We start from the raw sequence: 22,326 nt of genomic DNA, 5'->3' as shown, positions 1-22,326 counted from the left end.
TGGCAACTTAAAAATAGTTCACAACAAAATAAATTGACATCAAGAAATAAAACAGTATCTTGCATCTTCATATTCTTACACATCTCAGTTTACATGAACACAATGTTATATACAATGTTATAAAAGTTTTTTTAGTTCATGTATTTGAAAGGCTACAAAAAGAAAAATTGAATTTGATAACACATTTAAAACTCAGTCATTGCACAATGTGATTTATTTTAAGTTAACAAATTGTTATATCTTGATTTTATTTGTCATTTATCATTAATAGCCTCTGTAAAAAAGAACTTTATTTCAACAGTTTTTTTTAAAGCTATAGGGAGCCATTGCAAAAGAGTCAAAGGGCCACATTAGGCCCCAGCACCGCAGGTTGCAGACCCTTGCTCTGGGAGAACCACAGCTCAACATCTGGCCTGGCATCATAGTCCATCAGTTCTGGTCCCTCCATGATGATTCTGATGAGGGTGTACGTTCTATCACTGAGCTCAACACGTTCTTCCTTTTTACTTCTGCCCTCAACGTGAGCGAACTCTCAGTGAAGGACTCGTTATTCCTGGCTCCGTTCGCGGACCGTGCGCACTCCAAAGGAGCACAATGGTGTTTATACTCGGTGCATTCACCGTTACATTACCCACAGCAAAGTTGCAGCACTGCGGTCAAGCCAGCCGTCACTTCAAAATCCTCGGTCATAGATGGTTTTACGGTAATCCCGCAGCGCGAAGAAAGAGAGAAAGAGAAGTGCACTCTGTGGGACGTGACAAAGCACTCAGCCACACCGTATAAAATAACGTCACCCTATACAAACTCGCACAGATGCGACCAGAGAAATTTTTTACTCGCACACATTGAAAATATACTCGCATATGCGACCATTTTGGTCACAGTCTCAAGCCCTGCTGGGACAATCTAGGCTTTGCAGTCATGACAAGGCCACGCCAAACCTTGTGTTTAGAAGATCCTGATTGGCATCGAAGTAATGTTTAGTCTATAGACCAGTAGACTAAATTCTGTATATTGTAAATGTGTTGGACCGGCCCATATTTGGGCATGACTCAAACCTATGGCATTATCTGTGAGCTGTGTCCCCAGAGGACAGACACTTCAGAATTGAAGGGAGCATCAGAACATAATGTGTACTGATGATTCATTCACTTCTTGATCAAGTAAATAAACCTTTTCAATGCAAGACATCCTGGACTCCTGTCTACTCTCTCCACTGACGTATGGGGCTGCATGAGGAAAATCTCTAACAGCATGTGAAGTAATAGTAAACGTGCTTCTTGAATGGATTGTTTATTTTTGTTTCTTATTGTTTATGAAAGCTAATATTATAGTAATTGTGTTTTTCCTTTATGATTTGTTAAGATTATGAACCTGAAACTGAACCTCCTTCTGAATTAACAAAATTAATTCAAAAAAGAAAAGGAAAAGGAACTGAGTTATCTGCATTTTCTAGGCCTTTCAAGTTTGGCATGTTGAGGAAGAATACGAAACTTGACAAACACAAGCTGTTGTAAGACAACACAAAAAATTGAGTGCAAATGCAGCAGTTGTTGGTGTTGGAGCCTTACTCACCCATAAAAATGTTAGAGGTGCTCCTATTAGGATTTTTTGGCGCGATAACCGATGCTAATCACAGGGTCAATTTGAAGTCTTAAATTTTTTGTGTAGCCTTACATATTGATGTAACTATTCTAAAGAACATTTGCTATCAGATTTCAATTTCAATTATTTTATTTTAATGGGACAATGTGCAACATTGAACATAAAAAAACAGAGGCTGATTTACATTGGCTGTCCCCCTGCCAGATGTTGCCAATGTAAGTACTATACCACATATTTTGAGCAGCAGTTTTGTGCTTTATATGTATATTATTTATGGTTGTTTTATAGCACTTTTTGTAAAGCAGAGTTGGTCAAAATGTATTCCAAATGTTAATTCAGATTGCTTTCATTTATGTATTTTTGAAGGTTTTTTGTGTTCATGTTGTACATTGTTGCTAGTTTTTGTCCTAAAGCTGTAAGGGAACATTCTAAGGCTAAACACAACTGTTTTTATGATGCTGAAGCTACTTTAATTTTTGATCTTTGATTCTGAATAATATTCAGGTTGTTTTGTGTTATTTATTTCACAATTAATTGTAACATTTTCAGTTTCTGCTGGTCTCAGATAAATAAACTGGTATTGAAAGAACACTTAGTGTTTGAGTGAAATTGGTGTTTGTAAAGACTAATACTGAGCAGAGTTTAGTACAGTGAATGTAAATATTAGAAACTGTAGGGTTGGTTACAATAACATTTCATTTATCAGAGACTTTTATCCAAAGCAATGTTAATACAGGAGCAGTAGGGGTAGGAGGGATTCAAACCACTGACCCTCTGATTACAAGACAGCTTCCTTAACCACTATTCCTCCACCACAGAGTTGATCAACAGTGGATTATTTTATTAATATAGCACTGATATGAAGCTGTACGGACACTAATGACCAAAAAATAATACAATTTCGAAGTAACTCAAAAGTAATTTTTCCAGGAATGCATTACTTTTTGGTGTAAGTAATCAAAATAGTAACTGAGTTACTTTGTGGATGAAGTAACTAGTAACGGTAACTAGTTAAATTTTTTCATAGCACAACACTGCTCCTATGTGGTTTGGCTTTTTTGATCAAGAATAAAATCCTGCAGTTCATCTTACTAACCAATTATCTTTTCCTTTATATTTGAAGATGTACAGTATGTATATTCATTCCATGCTGCAGTCTTCTCAGTCTTCTCCAAAATGAACGAGCCTTTATGAATTGGCTCCAATATGCAAACACACCTCTTCTTATCAATAAATAAATAACAGTTAATGAAAACGAGCATGATAAAAAAGTAAAATTATTCGATGAAAAATTTAAATTATGATAAAAAAAGACAATCGTGAGGTGAAATTCCTAAGATCTGCTAACTCACTCATCAAATATCATCTCAACATTACTGTACAGATTCACAATATTTACTGTATTTCCTCTATAAAAAGACATATCTTGATAAAAACATGGTGAAATTTGATCCTAAAACTGCTTTTATTTATGCCAATATTTAAAATAATGTAAAACTGTGATGTGACATACATACGTATTTTACTGTATGACCTTGTATGTTTCACTCTGTCCTTATAAACCATTACTGGGTCACACACACACACACACACACACACACACACACACACACACACACACACACACACACACACACACACACACACACACACACACTGGGGTGAGGTGACTGTCCTCATATGCCAAACACTGGTCTCATACACCATGATCATGTAAACACAAAAAAAACGCAAGCCATAGTGAATCTTAGTCATACACAGAAGCAGTGAGTCAGCATTATTTCAGGTCACTTCCTGCATTTTAATCTTCACTGACACAGTGTACTGACAAACCTCTTTGAGTAAGACTGTGGGACCCTTTGCATAAAGTAGTTTATTCAAGTGTACAACATATATACCTTTTTATACTAAAACTGAGGCAGTATACTTGAAGTACACTTTTTATATACTATGTTTTATATACTTGAGAAAAGTATAATGAATTATATTTATACTATTCTTTATGCTTTTCAGTATAAGTAAATTGAACTTAGACTTACACTTGTACTTTAATACAAAAGCTTATACTTGTACATTAGTATACTTTTTTTTTTTTACTTCTTTTTACCACAAAAGTATTCATATTTAGTATCTTGATCCAAGTACAGAATAAGGTCAAGTCATTGTGCTTACATTTAATTTAGCAGAACATAGAACTTTTTCACTACACATATTTGCTTTGAGGTATAACCCGTTATAAATTTACATGTTAAAGATCATATAGTGCTGGAGTTTAAAAGTTTACAGTAAACAGTTTGTGTGCTCAACTGCATTAACTTTATGTACCTTAAAAACATACTCAAAAACAGAGAAACATTTGACTTGACATTATGGCTCAAGTTCATTGCAGTTTAGTGTATGTACAGTAAGTAGACTGCAATGAGTTAACTTTATGAAGGATATTTCAAGTTTATAGATAGTATGCTACAAATAATATGTTAGGCAAACTTATAAATATGCTTAAAGTATAACAACAAGTAAACTAGTATAAAAAATTCGTAGTTCATAAAAGTATACTTTTATGAATTAAAATGTGGACAAAAAGTATATACTTAGTACACTAGTAGTATATACAGTAGATGAAGTAGATGAGTGTACTTGTCCACAGATGTACGCAGAGGCATGTGCACAGGTCTTGCAGTGAACGAGGAGTAAATAAATAACCGTGTCACAGTTAGAGTGCGGATTGGGCCACATTTTCTCGTCCAAGTCCGACCCAACAGTAAAAAACAGATGGGTTCTGTTTTTGTGTTTTTATTTTTGAAGGGTCTGTACGTTTGTTTTGGTGGTAAGCACCAGTTTTATTAACAAACTGTTAATGTCAACATTAGATAAGCGCACGAAGAAACACAAACAAGACACACGCAAGAGATCCATCAGATCTATTTGTATAATCCATATATCAAAGATAAAGATAATCCATGCTATTGTGCAGTAAAATTAATGTTTCAACAATGTATTCCTTTATAATTGTCCTCTGCTCCATTCTCCTTGCCCCGCAACTCACAGCTCTCACTGTGCATTCTTCAGAGCTACATCAGCTGTGGCTGCTACTGCACTCACTTCAGACTGCGCGCAAATGACACTATGTGACCGAACCCGACCACCAGTTCTAAATATCTGTCCGAACTCGACCCGTCCTGTGCTGTCGGGTCCCGTCAGGGTTCGGTTGGTTGTCCATCCTCTATCCACAAGATCAGCTGTGCTCCGCTGATAAACAAACAGCTTTTGCACGCCGCTGTGCTAGCTTGGCTGATGACTGCAGTTACACTAACCACCGTGGTGTCACTATGGAGTCTGATTCATACATCCTGCCCTATGCTTTTTTAATGAAAACGAGCATAAGAAAAAACTGAATTCATGATAAAAAATGACAATCATGAGGAAAAAAGGTGAAATTCACAAGATCTGCTAACTTACTCATCAAATATCTACTATTATACTGTACAGATTCACAATATTTAATGTTTTTCCTCAATGACAAAAGGCAAAACTTGATGAAAACATTATGAAATTTGACACATGGTCAAATTTTATACGTCCCCCAAAGTAAATGTATACAAAACAAGAGCAAAAACACATTAAAAAACAAAAAGCATTTAAACATTGCAGGAAAATACAGAAAAAGACAAGAGAAAAACACAGAAAATACTACAAAAATTAACAAAGCGACAACAATAATACACAAAATTACTCAGAAAAATATACAAAAATATAAAAAATGACAATAAAATTACACAAAAATACTATAAAAACACAAAAAAATTACTCTGCAAACCTGCAAAATTATAACACACAGACAATATGACTTCAAAAAACATATTATAGATACAAAATATATTTTACAGGAAAAATACACAAAAGGATTCCAGAAATGCACAAAATGCTTCAAAACGAGTACGCCAACAACAAAAAATACACAGAATGATAGAATTTATATAAACACCCTTTGACCCTCTGATCAAACAAACCCATTTTTGTGGCCCCGCTGTAATAAAAGTTGCCGACTTCTGTTATACATCAATCGAATCCAGACCTGGTCTAAAATACAGCTAAAATTAAAGCTGTGAGCGGCGTCTTAGGGTTCAAAGAAGTAGCCAGGGTTGGCAACCCAAGGTCGCGTATCCCAATGTTGGGGATCGGGGTTAAGTCTGATCAAATTTGGTGCAAATTGGTGGAAAAACAGCTGACATATTATATCTAAAATGGTTTTAGCATTAGCATTAGCCTAGCAATAGCATTAGCGTGACATTAGCATTAGACAGCAATAGCTTTGCATTAACATAAATCTAGCATTAACATTAAGGTAGAATTAGCATTAACCTAACATTAACATTAACCTAGCATTAGCATTGGGCTAACAATAGCATTAGCCCAGCATAGTATAGTTTAGAACACAGTGCACACCATCTGGCGACTGAAGACAGAAGACAATGCAGAGAGCAGTGAAAGCCGCTCGCATTACAGCAAAAGGCTGGAAGTTATGCTTTATGCCATCAAGAGATAACAACTGGACAATGTGGGAAAGACAGTTCTGCTGGAAATCTTCACGCTTGTAAAATAGCCAATAGAGAACCACAGCTGTGTCAATGATAAGTATTCCATTTTCCTGCTTTTGATAAATAAATAATTGATTATTGGTTCTCTAAAACTTTGAGTCTGTTAAATCTGTTCACATCCCAGGCTGAACACTGGCAGCAGATATCTGCCTAAACAAGCATTAGCTCGAAGCAGAATAACACTACAGGCAGGATGACAGCGCTAGAGAAGATAAAGAAACTTTCTTTTGAGGAAAAATGACAGCTTTTAAAAGATGAGAGACCAAGACCTGAGCTACCAGTCCTTCAGCAAAGGAAAGGTCAGAAAATTGTTTGTACTTTTCACAGTGAATGGTACAAAAGGAAGGATTGGCTTTGTGGATGAACCAGCTGTTCTGAGTTGTTGTCATTTTTTCTGTGTTCCTGTGTTTCCAACACAAACAACGGATGTGCTGCCGTGTAATGAGCTATATCTTGTTGGGAGAGTATGGAGGCTATATTAAATAATTGTTTAAGTTCCTTTAATGGTGTTTTATGATCATGATATTGTTAGAATAACACTTGCCAGCCGAAACATGAAATTGTCATTGGTGTCGACATTGGTGGTGACGATATGCAATGCCCTGCCTACCCGACCCTAGTGCTCACGGTCACTGAATTCAAATGAATGAAGACCATGATTGGGGTCTCTGAATGTATACTAATTAAGAGAATAACGAAAAGTAAAAATCACATTTTTGGCTTGGCATACACTACTAGTTTCTCTCAGTACTCAACTTTGGAGACAAACTTGAGGGTGTTTATACTGTCACTGAGATGGCTACAAATGTGAAGTTTCAACATCATGCTTAGAACATAATGCACGCCATCTGGCGGCTAAAGACAGAAGACAATGCAGAGAGCAGTGAAAGCCTGCTCGCATTGCAACAAAAGGCTGAAAGTTATGCCTTACGCCATGTGGGATGATTGAGAGATAACAACTGGACAAAACCCGTGGGAATGAGAGTTCCACGCTTCTGCTGGGAATCTTCATTTGTAAGCCAATAGAGAGCCGCAGCTGCGTCAATGATATATATTCGGTTTTCCTGCTTTTGATCAATACATTATTGATTATTGGTTCTCTAAAACTTTGTGTCTGTTCAATCTGTTCACATCCCAGGCTGAACACTGGAGGCAGTTATCTGCCGAAACAATAACAGTCACAACTGGTGGAGTGAAGATGGAGGTCCTCACATGGCCAGCGAGCCACAAGATGTTATTTAAGGAGACAGCGACTTGGCAAGTCAAGCTCACACCCACACCCTCAGTCAGAGCAATCAATTATCAACACATGTCCAAATGACTGCGAGCATGAGCAGATACAGCCCAACAATGCAAAGAGAGTGATCGCTTTCTTAAATAGAATGCACAAAACATGCAGTGTGGGTGGAGATCTCTGCTGGTTTGTTCATGACTCCAGCTCTAGTGTTTAATGTCAAAAACACTTCAGAAAGTATCACACACTGAATGATAATGTTTATTCTTCTTCTTTCCTGCTCCTTCTTTCAGTGTTTACATTCGCTTGAAAACTAGTGTTAAATGTCAGTGTGGAGTATTCCTATTTATTGTGTCTTTAAGACATAATCAAAATCCTTGTATATTAAATAACCTTACATTAATTATCCCTATATAGTTCAGACCTGGATGGAGGTCCTTTCAACTTCCGGGCCTCTTTTCTGGGACAAGGACAAAGAAGTTCTGATCTGATCTTGACCAAATCTAGCTGACAAAAACAAGTATACGTAAGCAACAAGACAAGTCAGATATGTTAACCCCAAGGTCACGCAGTTTAAAGTTTGAATAGTATATACAGTATATAGTTTGAAATCTTAGTTCTTACTTTCCGAGTGTTACATGGCCAGGCCCCTCCATATATCTCGGACTTCTTGTGCCCCTACACTTCGATCTTCAGGTCAGGGTCTCCTAAAGAGCCCAAAAACTAAATTTAAAACCCTAGGAGACCTGGCGTTCCAAGATGTGGCCCCCAGACTCTGGAATAACCTGCACCAGTCTCTCCAGGAGCTCAACTGTGTGGAAACTGTTGAAGACTTCACTTTCAGAAAAGTTTCTTTTTAACTGGATTTTAAATTGTTATTATCCTTTCATGATGCTGCTCCTATGATGTATATGCACCCATGTTTGATTATGCTATTGTTGCACTTGTTTATTATTATTATTATTATTTCTCCACAGTTCAATCAATCAATCAATCAATCAATCAATCAATCAATCAATCAATCAATCAATCAATCAATCAATAAATCAATCAATCAGTCTTTTATTTGTATAGCGCCAAATCATAATCAATGGTATCTCAAGACACTGTACAGTAGAGCAGTCTTAAGGACGAACTCTTCATTTTATGGATACACATATGCATATATACGTATATACACATACATATGTATCCCACACCCAACATGAATTCATCATGGCGGCAAGGAAAACCTTCTGTTAAGCAGCAGGAACCTTGTGTGGATCCCATTCCTATGATGAACAGCCATCCTGTTCTGTACAGCACTTTGTGATTTTATCTTTGAAAAGCGCTTTATAAAAAAATTACTTACGTACTGAAACCAAATACCAAATTCTAAAAAAATAGCAAATGAAAAGCCCTGCCTTCTCTTTTAATACTTAAGCTTACCACATCAAAAAAAAAAAAATCAAAGTGAATAAATAGCACACACCTTAGACTCCTCATAATGACTGGGTGTCATCTCCAGACCACCAGATGAGTTCCTATTTTCCTATTGACTTGATATTACTATTGATTTATAGTCTGTTTGTTTAAAGTCTGATATTAAACAATTATTATTACATTTACATTATATAACATTATTCGTTACATAGGGCAGCATGGTGTTGGGTTGGTGGTTCTATTTCTACCTCACAGAAAGAAGACCTCCGAGTTTCTAGATTAGAGACCCGTGGCCTCATGTACAAAGAGTGTGAACACACAAATTTTAGGTTTATCTTAAATTCATGCGCACCAGTCCATCCATGTGTACCTGCCTGTCTAACTTTCACTAAACGTATCTAGTTTCAGTAGTTAGGTGTAATGGCAGGTGTATCGTGAGTGAAGCTGCAGTAATCAGGTGACCTTCGTAGCACCGTCTACGTAACATGTAAACACTTAGATCTGACTCAGAGCGTAACACTACAGTCACTACCGTGCTATGGATGGGTGTCGTGACACAGACTGTTCCGGACTAAATGCACTCACGCTTACATACCTGTACACGTGTACACGCCTGCACGCATCTCACGTAGACGGTGATCGATAGTGTATGAGAGTCTCTACCTGGGACTCTAACCTCCTCTGTTGGTTCTCTCTCACACACATGCTGCAGGGAACACAGCAACCATTGCCGTCAATAACTTCCGGGTGAGGTCTGTCCGGTCTAAATAGCGAACTAACATGAAAATAAACGTTTTGAAACGTCATCACCAAATAAGGAACAGTAAAAAAAAGTGTTTCCTCAAAAGAGAAGTCCACAGAAGCTCTGGCACACACCGAAAGTGATCTGTGTAGTGAAATAGATATAGATGGCCCCCCTCACACTCTGAGGTCAAAAGCTGAATAGGTTTCAGGTGGAAGAGGCACCGCGTCTGGGAGATAGTCGCTCCACGCACGCACACACACACACACAGACCTTTCTTGCATTATAGTATAGATAGTCAACGCTTTTTAGCTTGGCAGAAACTCAATGAAGAAACACTGACTATATTGAAAGGTTCAAAAAAACTCAAACACTAAAATCCTTCAGAACTAATTTAATAATCAATTGAGCGATATGCTATACGATAGATGAACACTGTTCGTAATTTTAGTCAGAAATGTGTTAATTAGAGACTTTTTAATTAATCTTGATTAATCTAAATTAATCTCAAAACAATATTTGACATGAGAAGCCACGTTTTTCAAATTGAATGTATTTTGGTACGTGACTGAATCAATGAATGGGGTTCATCACTGATTGCTAACATAATGTGCATTATGGATTATTAAAAAAAAAAAAACAGCAAAACAGTGTAAAATAGTTAGAATATCTGTTGCATAAAATAAACAGAGCAACTGATGAAGCTGATGAATTTACTTTGAAATAGTCTTTCTACATAGCAAACGATGCTATCTGTAGCAGCGCTTCTAGCCCCGCCCACATCCTCTACCACCGAGAGAGGTCGACTGTCCACTACAATCATTTATCCACTGACTTAGTTCATTTGTCACTCATGGACTTATTCATTTTGGCTCTGAACCCTGTCATCTGGTCCACTGTGGAATGGAGACACTGTCTGCTCAGACCAGGGCCGTTGTCCCTGCTAGCTGCTACATGTTAGCATTGAGGTAGAACATATGGAAGAGCTCCGGTGATTTGTTTGTGTTATTTTTCTGTGACTAATTAATCGCAATTAACGCGATAAAAAGTCAGCACTAATATATATTAAACAATAATATTTATCTTGCAAATGCATTTCCTGTGTTTCACAATAGCTGAAGTGATCTCACCTATGCACAGTGCATAGTTTTAAAAAAGAGGCCCCAGGAAAGGAGAAATGGGACTTGCCGGTGTAAGTACCAAATGTGTCCGGGCTGCCAGATTAGTCCAGGATCCAGCGACTGCTGATGACGTCACAAGAGTGGGCAAGCGGCATTGGCTGCATTGGCATGTACTGACCATGGATTTCCACATTTATATTTTTTGACATATGTTGATAATTTTATTCATGTTGTTTAGTTTTCACGGTGAATTATAGGGAGTAAGAGGAGAAGCTTCAAATAAACCCGTCAAAGGAAACCACTTGTGTCTGCCTGAGCTAGGAAGAAATTACAAGTGTCATTGTTCACTGATAAGTTTAGTGTTCACCTGTCAGTGGTTCATCACTGCTCTGTACTCTCTGCCTATGTCATTACAAGTAGTATGAATTTTATTGTTTAACTCATTTTCATGCTGCATTCCTGATCCAATAAAAAAATCAAACAAAATATGGACACAAAAGAGCATTTCATTTACGGAGTTGGACTATCACCTGTCGATATTTTTGGAGTGGAAAGCAAAGGATGCCATGGCATCACCTTCTGTTCTACTTATCATCAGCAGCCCTGTGGGGGGACAGCCTGAGGACAGCAAGACATCATGTTCTCTGCTTAGGTGTGAAACAGCACAGGGGAAAGGAATGGAGCCCCACCCCGCTGAGGCCAATGCAGCGTGAAGTGGCCCTGAGCTATAAATGCTGATGCAATCAAAGGATGTCAATAACCTGTGAAATACAAACTGCTCCGGTAGATAACAATGGAACAGATGGAGGACAGGGGACACAGCGGCACACCGGGGGTCCGTGTCCTCGCCACACGAGGAGCATGTCATCGCACAATGCTTTGGTGTTTGTTTGGCTCATTCATGTGGTTTGATTAAATCTACAGATTAAGTGCCAATACTACGAAGCTAGATAATTATTACCTGGATTTATCTCCGTTAGCAGGCTTCATCTACCCAAACATTCTCCGTCAGACAGAAGCTGTCCTACGAATTGCGATTACAACTTGCTAAGTTAAGCGAGTTGATTTCAGCCTGGATATGTGCGCACTCTAGTGGCAGAGGAGGAGATTACAGCGTCAGACCAATCACAAACACAGATAAACTGTGGAGAGCAACTTACATCACAATTGAGGAATCATTCTTTAAAAATATAAAGAATTAAAATCCATCATTCCTTGCCTCACTTGGTAGACTGCGTGGGCCGGTGTGTGGTGTGTGGCATCTGCCGGGGGTGGGATGGGGGAGCGCAATGGGGCCTTACCCATGCAGGGGCCTCTCCTGGACTTGTGCTCGGTGGGTGTGTGGGGGCGCGGCCAGTGGTTCTTGCCCTCGCGGATCCGCTTCTGGGCTGGGGGCTGCTCGGCCGGAGGGGGTTGCCTGGGCTCCCTGGCCCCCATCCTTCTGCTAGCCTGGCTGCATCCATTGGGTCCAGGGCAGCGCTTGGGTTTTCAGTGGCAGTTTCTTGCACATACATCTGTCTACGATGCACTGGCATGCCTTGGACTGTGGGATAAAACTTGTAGTGGGCTTAAATTTAGACACATTGATCCCAAATACCTGTTTTAGGTATTACCACTCACTCCTTCCCTCTGTCCACAGCCACCACCATTATACCTAAGCCTCATGCCTACAACTTCACATCTCACTCTCACTTTATAATAATCAACTCTTCCCCACCCTTCCATTTTCTACCTTGAATCTCTCCTCCCTGCTGTTCAGCCTAATTTATCATGGTGATTTAGCTCCGTAAGATGTCCAGGGTCCAGCGACAAGAGCGGTCTGCATTATCATGTACTGAACCTGGATTTCCACTGGATGCATATCTGCACTGAAACTGCTCCGCTGCGTGACTTCAGTGCAATATGCAGTCCAGCAATCCCCACCACCTCCGTTTGCTGCTCATCTGTTGCAGCCAGCAGACGGCAGCAAAGACTCAGGAGATCCCGCTAATTTACGTATAATAGGAAATCAAGCTTCGTAGTATAGGTCCTAAATAAAAGTGTGGGCCAAAGATTTCCAAATACAGGATACGCTGTTATGGTCGATGATGTCAACAATTAATTCACTTGTTCCTCAAAACTGGAATCAGAAATAAAGTAAAACATTTGTGTGATTAGAACATGTTTAAATGTTAAAATCCTGTTATTCATGTTGTATGATTACAAAAGTGCACAACTTGTAGGGCCACTACTACGAAGCTGGATAAGTAAATTTTGATATTTCTCCGTTAGCTTCACCTTACCAAACATTCTCTGACAGAGAGAAGCTGTACTACGAAGATAAATATACACATTCAGCCTGGCTACGTGTACGCTCCAGTGACAGATTCAGTTTAAAAAAACTTTATTTATCCCCGAGGGGCAATTCAGTTTCAGATACATCCTGACAAAGAAACATGAAAGACAATAACATATCACATGGGGCAACAGGTACGGGAGTACAGGGGAGCAGCCAAAACTGGGCAGCGCTCCGTTTCTTTGATGAGAAATATGAAACAATGGGTAGGAAGAAGAGGTAAAACAGGCAAAATCCAAACTAGGCTCTTGTAGAGAGAGATAAGAGAAGAAATTTTTCAATTTCCTTTGAGACAACTCTCCACTCCTCTTAAAGTTCATCACGGTAGAATTCATCTCAGAGTTCTGCGAGTTCAGCCCCTTCCATTGATGACAAGCGGCTTCCAATATTGCTGCAACGTAATCCATTTTTTGCGATAAATCAGGGAAATGCCAGATCCAATCAGCCAAAGACCCTCTCCCAATGCCCGTCCTCCAAGTTGAAAAATTTGACCAAAAGCAAAGAATGACCAGCTTATCAATTCCGGTTGAGATTGCAGCATCAGACCAATCACAAACACAGAGAAGCTGTGGACAGCAATTTATGTCACAATTGAGGAAGGATTCTTTAAAATATGAATAATTAAAATCCACAATTCAAACCAAAAACAACACTGTTGTTCCACCACCTCCATCCACAGAAAGCCACGGAGAAGAGGGACATTGCTTCAGTATCCCCGCAGCTGTACCAGCCTCAGCTCCGCCGCAAAGAGGTTCTGACGCTCAGCTTCCAGGCCGCCTCCAGCCGCCTCTGTGTGGTAGATGACTCAATCTGTCAGCCCTGCAGTCTTTGTGGGTGAGCATGGACTCCACCAAGCTGAAACCCACTTGTGTGTCATTCCACAAGGTCGCTCATCCGAGGCAGCGCCATCCAGCCTGGTGTGCCCCCCAATTGGCTCAGACAAAGCTAGATGTACACACTATGTGTGATCTGGCCTGGCTAAATCAACATTAAAATGTACAACCCAGTCGAACAACAAAATATGTAATAGCAACATTTCTCCACAAGCAATATTGTAAGCATTTTAGGTATGATGCTCTTTACAGCGTAAGATTCTTATTAGGGATGTAACGATTCAATGAACTCCCGATACGATTCGATTCACGATACTGGGTTCACGATACCATTCTCTCACGATTTATTTTACAAAATGGGACTGTAGAAAAATGATGAGTGAAAAATATTCCTTTATTTTTTTGGGGAAAAAACTGTACTGTTTTCCTTTTATTTTTCATTGTAAAAAGAATCCCTTGATAAACTATTCAAAACAATGCAATTTAACTAAAAATAATTGAATGAAATAAATAAAAGAATAATACGACCGTGGCTCAGGTGGTAGTGGGTCGTCTTCTGATCGAGAGGTTGGGGGTTCGATCCCAGTACCTGACTATGTGTCGAAGTGTCCTTGGGCAAGAGACTGAACCCTAAGTTACTCCCTGTGGTCGACTAGCGCCTTGCATGGCAGTCCTGTCCCACTGGTGTGTGAGAGTGATTGGGTGAATGAGCTGATATGTAAAGTACTTTGAGACTGCTTCAGTGTGGTGATAAAGCGCTATATAAATCAAGTCCTTTTTTTTTTTTTTTTTACAAATGAAGAAGAAGCCTATTATTTAAATTCTGGTTATATAGTAAACAATACAAAACTGCATAATAGTTCTTTTTAAAAGTGCAACTGAAAATGTATTTTGTGCCTTAACAATTGGACTTTAAAAAAAAAAGAAGTAATTTCACTGTATTTACATTAGATATTTGTTTGGACCAGCAGAGGGCGCTGGTAACCCAGTGGTCGGTTGGCATGCAGATATCTTGCAGTGAAGAAGAGATGCTATGCTAGCAGACAGAGCTAATAGAAAAACATGACTTTTACAGATATTCACGTAATATTACAGATATTTTTTGGTGCTAAAGAGGTAAGGAATCATTTATGAACATGTTTAAAAGTAGAAGGCAGCCAGAAAGAAAGTAATAGCAGATTCCGCCCGCCACCAACACTTCTAGATAGTCCTCTGCTGGTTAAAAAAAGTACTGCGATTCAATTTTCACAGTATCAATGTGAATCGTGATACCTATGAATTGATTTTGAACTGCCTTACAATTTATCGTTACATCCCTAATTCTTATAGTTTTTTCCACCCAGACTTTTCAACGGGCTGACGTTAGACATATTTCAAGGTAGATTGTGGCTTTAGAATTGTTTTGACATTTCTAGTGAGAAATGTTCCCCTAACTTTCACATTGTCCATTCGGTTTATGTATAGGATCTGTAGTTTGTTCGTTTCGACAAACACTCATCATGCTTTATCCCGTTGCTATGGTTGCTAGTACGGTTAGAACATACCGGAAGTGAATTTTTTTATTTACCGGAAGTGATGTTGAATTACCTGTTTGCTTTCAAAAACCCTGAATTACATGAATTATTTACTTTTTACTATTATTATTATTCATTCACATTTTAATATATTTCCACACCTCGAGGCTGAAGTGTAGTTTAAAACTGTTTGAAACCTTGTAATGATGGAACAATGTAAATAACTTTTTTTTTCCTTAAAAAAAAAGCGTTGTACCTTCACCTTTCACTTTTTTTAGATGAATAAAGTAAAAAAAAAAAAAAAAACATTAGACAGACACTAAACAAGATGTTTTTACTTTTTAAAAAAAAGTATATTTTAAAAAGATAATTCACCTATTTTTATTTGTCATCATATATATATATATATATATATATATATATATATATATATATATATATATATATATATATATATATATATATATGTGTATGCCTAAAGCTCCCCAAACCAGCATCCCGTGTATATTATTAGTTCATAGCCAACTACTCTAGTAACCGCTGGCTATCGAGGTGGTGTCCAGAAAACGAGGTGGGCTTCATTGATAATTGGAGATCCTTCTGGGGAAAACCGACCTGATAGGAAGAGATGGTATCCATCCTACTTTGGAGGGAGCATCTCTACTATCAGAAAACATGGCACAGTCACTGTTATGACATCTCATGAATGAGACCATGTTACAGAGGTGGAGTCCTCCACGCCCCTCTGCGCTTGCCTTAGGACAGTTTCCCTCCCATTGCTACTATGATAGCTGTGTTCATCGCCATGGCAACTGTTGTGATGGTGGTGAATATTATTTTATGGAGACGGTGTCTGTCCCTCGACCCATATTTCACAATGATTTTAACATAAAATCAAATAAAAGAGCTATCAATTATAAAAATCTGAAAAAAATTAAAATCTCAAATCTAGAAACACCAAAACATAAAACCATTAGATGTGCTCTATTAAATATTAGATCACTGAGATCCAAATCTCTACTAGTAAATGACCTTATCTCAGAAAATAACTTTGATTTATTCTGTTTAACTGAAACATGGCTGTATCAAGATGAATATGTTAGTTTAAATGAAGCCACTCCTCCCAGTCATTTAAATACTCATATGCCACGAGACATAGGCCGTGGAGGTGGTGTAGCAGCTATTTATCATTCCTCTCTCCTAATCTATCCTAAACCAAAGGCCAGTTACACTTCCTTTGAAAGCCTGGTTCTAAATTTATCTCATACCAAATCAAAAACCTGCCAGCCAGTCTTATTTGCGATAATTTACCGTCCTCCAGGCCCTTATTCTGAATTTCTATCAGAATTCTCTGAGTTTATATCAAACTTAGTCCTCAGTTCTGATAAAATACTGATAGTAGGATATTTTAATATCCATGTGGACAAAGATAGTGATAGCCTGAGCTCAGCCTTTATGTCCCTAATAGACTCAGTTGGCTTTTTTTCAAACTATTAATGCAGCTACTCATCTTTTAAATCATACTCTTGATCTTGTTCTAACATATGGCCTTGATATTAATGAACTAAAAGTCTACCCTGAAAATCCTCTGCTATCAGATCACTTTTTAATATCTTTTAACATTATCCTAGAGGATCTCGCACTGTGCAATAAAATAGTTAGGAGTAGAAATCTGTCCAATAGTGCTGTGTCTAAATTTAAAGAGGCCATTCCTGCTGCCTTAAACTCAGTGCACCATCCAATAAATAACTATGATATTAATTATAACCCCTCTCAACTGGATCTGCTTGTCGATAGCTCTGCTAGTCTGCTAAAATCCACCTTGGACTCAATTGCCCCATTGAGGGAAAAAACTATTAAACGTCAGAGGAAAGCTCCGTGGTTTAGCTCTGAAACTCACACACTCAAGCAAACAACCCGTAAATTAGAGAGAATGTGGCGCTCCAATAAAACAGAGGAGTCACGAATACTCTGGCAAGAAAGCCATAGTAAATACATGACAGCCTTACGACATAGTCGATCTACATACTATTCCTCACTAATTGAAGAAAATAAAAATAATCCGAGGTACCTTTTCAGCACTGTAGCCAGGCTAACACAAAGTCAGAGCTCTATTGAGCCCATGATTCCTCTAGCCCTCAGCTGTGAGGACTTTATGACATTTTTTAACGATAAAATTCATAAGATTAGAGATAAAATTAGCCACTCCCTGCCTTCACCTGGGCCTGCTGTACCATTAAATGTAAATAGGCCTAACCTAAACTGTTTCACACATATAGGACTTCAGGAACTTAACTCTATTATTTCATCCTCCAAACCAACTAAGCTGTTTAAAGAAGTTGTTCCCCTGGTCTGCCCATCTTTGTTGGAGACAATAAATATATCCCTATCAATAGGCTATGTGCCACAGTCCTTTAAAGTAGCTGTAATCAAACCCCTTCTCAAAAAACCTACTCTTGATTCCAGCACTTTAGCAAACTACAGGCCTATATCTAATCTTCCTTTTATTTCAAAGATTCTTGAGAAAGTTGTGGCGGCTCAGCTCTGTGAATTTCTTCAAAACAACAGCCTGTTCGAGGACTTCCAGTCAGGTTTTAGAGCTCAACACAGCACAGAGACTGCTTTAGTTAAAGTAAATAATGATCTACTCTGGGCTTCAGATGAAGGACGACTCTCAGTGCTGGTTTTATTAGATCTTAGTGCAGCTTTTGACACTATAGATCACTATATTCTACTAGAGAGATTAGAGAAATTACTTGGAATCACAGGGACTGCCCTAAACTGGTTTAAGTCCTACCTATCTGATAGGTACCAGTTTGTACACGTGAATAATAGGTCTTCTGTGTACACTAAAGTAAGCTACGGGGTTCCTCAGGGCTCTGTGCTAGGTCCAATCCTCTTCTGTATCTATATGCTCCCCCTTGGTAATGTTATGAGAAAATACTCTGTTAACTTTCACTGCTATGCTGATGATACCCAACTGTATGTATCAATGAAGCCAGGTGAGACAAATCAGCTATCTAAACTTGAGGCCTGTCTAAAGGACATTAGGGCCTGGATGGACCAAAATTTTCTTCTTCTCAACTCAGACAAGACTGAGGTCATTGTACTGGGCCCACAACACCTTAGAGAAACCTATGCTAGCCTAACTGCCCTAGATGGCATTACTCTGGCACGAAGCACAACTGTTAGAAACCTTGGGGTTCTATTTGATCAGGACTTATCCTTCAACTCTCACATAAAACAAACTTCAAGAACTGCCTTCTTTCATCTCCGTAACATTGCTAAAATCAGATCTATCCTGTCTCAGGGTGACGCCGAAAAACTAGTCCATGCTTTTGTTACCTCTAGACTGGATTATTGTAATTCTCTTTTAGCAGGCTGCCCGAGCAAGTCGCTTAAGACACTTCAGCTGGTTCAAAATGCTGCAGCACGTGTACTGACTAAAACTAGGAGAAGAGATCACATTACTCCTGTATTAGCCTCTCTGCATTGGCTTCCCATAAAATATAGAATAGAATTCAAGATTATTCTTCTCACTTATAAAGCCCTAAATGGACAGGCACCAGCCTATCTCAAGGAGCTTGTAGTGCCATACAATCCCCCCAGAACACTACGCTCTCAAAATGCTGGACTACTCGTTGTTCCATTTGTCTCTAAAAGTAGTATAGGAGGAAGAGCTTTCAGTTATCAGGCCCCACTTCTCTGGAACCATCTACCAACCACGGTTCGGGGGGCAGACACCCTCTCTACCTTTAAGGTTAGGCTCAAAACATTCCTCTTTGGTAAAGCTTTTAGTTAGGAACCAGCTCATAGCTCATAATTAAGATGCAATAGGCATAGACTGCCGGGGGGGGGGGGGTCTGGCATGCTTGGTTGGAGAGAGGTTGGAGAGGGCGTTAAGAGAGAAGTCATTTAGGTTAGAGAGGGACCGGAGAGGGTCCCATTCCTCTCTCAAACACTCCCTCTATGTCTGCTTCTTCCCTTGTGTGTTTGCTCCTGTACTCCTTCTGGCTTTTGTCTTGCAGGTCCGTGGGATCCTTAGTGTGGAGTTACAGAGTCTCAACAGCTCTGTCTCCACCCTTTCCTCTGCACACACCCAACACAGCATAACGTGGATGGCTGTTCATCATAGGAATGGGATCCACACAAGGTTCCTGCTGCTTAACAGAAGGTTTTCCTTGCCACCATGATGAATTCATGTTGGGTGTGGGATACATATGTATGTGTATATACGTATATATGCATATGTGTGTATCCATAAAATGAAGAGTCCGTACTTAAGACTGCTCTACTGTAAAGTGCCTTGAGATACCATTGGTTATGATTTGGCGCTATACAAATAAAGATTGATTGATTGATTGATAGTTAAACTAATTTTATGTGTTGTTAATTTTCCACTTTCCACGCAGGGCAAAGAGGTCCTATACCAGAGCCTTAAACCTAAACTGCATGCTAAATAAAACAATTTGTCTAAAGTGATCCGACTAAAATAATCTTTCTTTCCTAAATGCAGCTATCAGACCTGCACCAACCAGGATCTTCTAACAATGGGCAGGTCATTTACCAAGAGAACTGATTGGTCAGGAGGCGGGACTTTTACACTCGCTCAGATCTTATCAACAACCAGTGTTAAGAAGGTTATTTTCAAAATGTAATCAGTTACAGATAACAGATTGCATGCCCAAAAATGTAATTTGTAATGTAATCCCTTACACTACTCAATATAAGTACCATAGTCTGATTACTTGGATTACTTCCACATTAAATTTGATTTTTTAAGTGTAAGAATGCAGCTGTCAATGAAAAGAATAAAGATAACTATTGTAAATACAGTAAATCCTCTATAGGTGCTGATGGTGATATCACACTTCACAGTAATAACACATACTCAAAATAATCATTTGTTGTTATTTGTTTTTCTTGTTTTGTGTATTTTTCTGTCATTTTGCTGGCATTTTGTGTGTCTTTGGAGTCATTTGTGTGTGTTTTGTGGACATGTTATCTGTTTAAGTGGTTGTTTTGTGTGTCTGTGGTCATTTTGTGTGTTTCATGAGTCATTTTGTGTATTTTTGAAACCTTTTTGTGTCTTGTTGTTTTTACTTTGTGTTACTTTTTGTATTGTGGCCCACAGCCCACCAGTTGCCCATGTATCATTGGACAGCATTAGCCTAATTTTTATAGTCTAACATAGTGCATACCACTGCCTATTTACACACTAATGCAATGATATAGAAACGCATCATGTGGCTCTGTTTTATTTCTAATGTGAAAAGTAGAAAACTCTGTACAAATGAGATAACCAAAAGCAAATATAAAATCTGGGTCAGAGTCTAATTTAAAACATAATGTGCAGTTTCACAGCCTCAGATCATTTGCATTCACACTTCATTTGCATTTAATACCCCATTCTCTCCTCACAGCCTAATACTGGAAACTCATTTTTCACTGTGTACTGTAAACAAGGCTGAATACAGTCTCTATAATCGGTCTTTCCCACACTTGTTCTGGCCCAGTGTTCAACAACACACTGTCCTTAACCTGAAGCAGCTAAATGAAAACCTCTTGTCACTCATTTGATTATTTTAATACCAAGAATTTCCTGTTGCTGCATATCAATATTATAGTCTCAATAAAGTGTGACGATCAATAACAGTAACACACAAGCACCTAAAAACATTAAGGCATTGTTATTGCTGTAGCTTTGAAACGATCTTGCTTGCTTTTATCAGCTTTTTTCTTTATTCGTGCCATGCACTACTTTTGTTGTTTTTGTTCTAGTTAGTTCCCAGTATTCTCCGTGATATCACCTCACTCTGCCAGTGTTAATTTTGTCGACAATCACTCACGTGTTACTTTATAACATGTTATGGTTAGTTGCTTAAATAGTGATGAGTCGCTTGAACAGTCATGCTTTTTGACTGCTTCATCACTTCATGGCGACGACCAGGGAATAGTATGTGTCTGCAGAGCCGGGGGCAGCTGAGAGGGCTGCTGCACTGAGAGGGCTGCACACTTCTTCTACGGCCACAGGTTCACAGTACTTATCATAAACAGCACCACTTGTATTTACGGTTTAAATGCTTAACTTACAGAATTACTAAAGGATGAGTTCACTCAAAATATACTTTGAATTTAAAAGGCTTATTCAAGGAGTATGCCACTTTCATTTTTGGCCCCAGCAAGGTAAAGAAGTGTACAGCCCTCTCGCTGCAGCCGCAGAAAGTGATGACCAGGGGAGTGACGTAGGGAGAAACTCATTGTTGATTGGATGTTGCAACAAACTCAAAGTCGCTTGAAAAGTTCAAAATTTTCAACTTTGAGTGACTTCCAGCGACTCAGGGTGCACGATTGAGTCAATGAAATTGCGCAAGTCGCGTCTCTTGAAGGGGGTTGCTTGACATTTACATTGATTTTGAATGTAATCTAGTTGCCAGAGTTGCTGAAGTCGACTTTTGGTGTGAACGCACCTTTACCCCCAACATTGTATATGAGTCATAGTTCCAAAACACAATGCACATCACAAGTCAATCAGTTGCTCTGACATTTACACGGCACATGAAAGTGCACTGCACTACAGGTAGTGTTAATCTATGACCCAACAATGCACATGATAATAATAATATAAGTTGATTCTGGGGAGAATAATTGATTTTCAATATCGCTACAAAAAAAAGAAGAAAAAAAATGAGAGATAGTGAATCGATATTTTTTCCATCCATAGTATATACGTTTATTTCTATTTTCACTGCCAAATGACTATGGTACTATGAATGTAGTCAATTAGAGATTTACTTACTAAGAAACACAAGCCTGTAATATTATTATACTGGAACAGTAAATAGTGAGTAGGATTCCAGTTGGACAGAGAACCCAGAAAGGCCACTAGCAGGACTCAAACCCATGATCTCTAATGCTGATC

At 38.7% G+C, this 22,326-nt stretch overlaps 1 protein-coding gene across 1 annotated transcript in view; it reads right to left on the bottom strand.

Annotated features, from left to right (window-relative positions):
• Positions 1–22,326, bottom strand: part of LOC114471970 (retinoic acid receptor beta-like) — a 128,129-nt gene that overhangs the window by 54,270 nt on the left and 51,533 nt on the right. The window lies entirely within an intron of this gene.

Source organism: Gouania willdenowi, chromosome 11 (assembly GCF_900634775.1).
Source record: "Gouania willdenowi chromosome 11, fGouWil2.1, whole genome shotgun sequence".
NCBI classification, from domain to species: Eukaryota; Metazoa; Chordata; class Actinopteri; order Blenniiformes; family Gobiesocidae; genus Gouania; species Gouania willdenowi.
The sequence above is the reverse complement of the archived record's forward strand: the minus strand, read 5'-3'. Positions and strand labels throughout refer to the sequence as shown.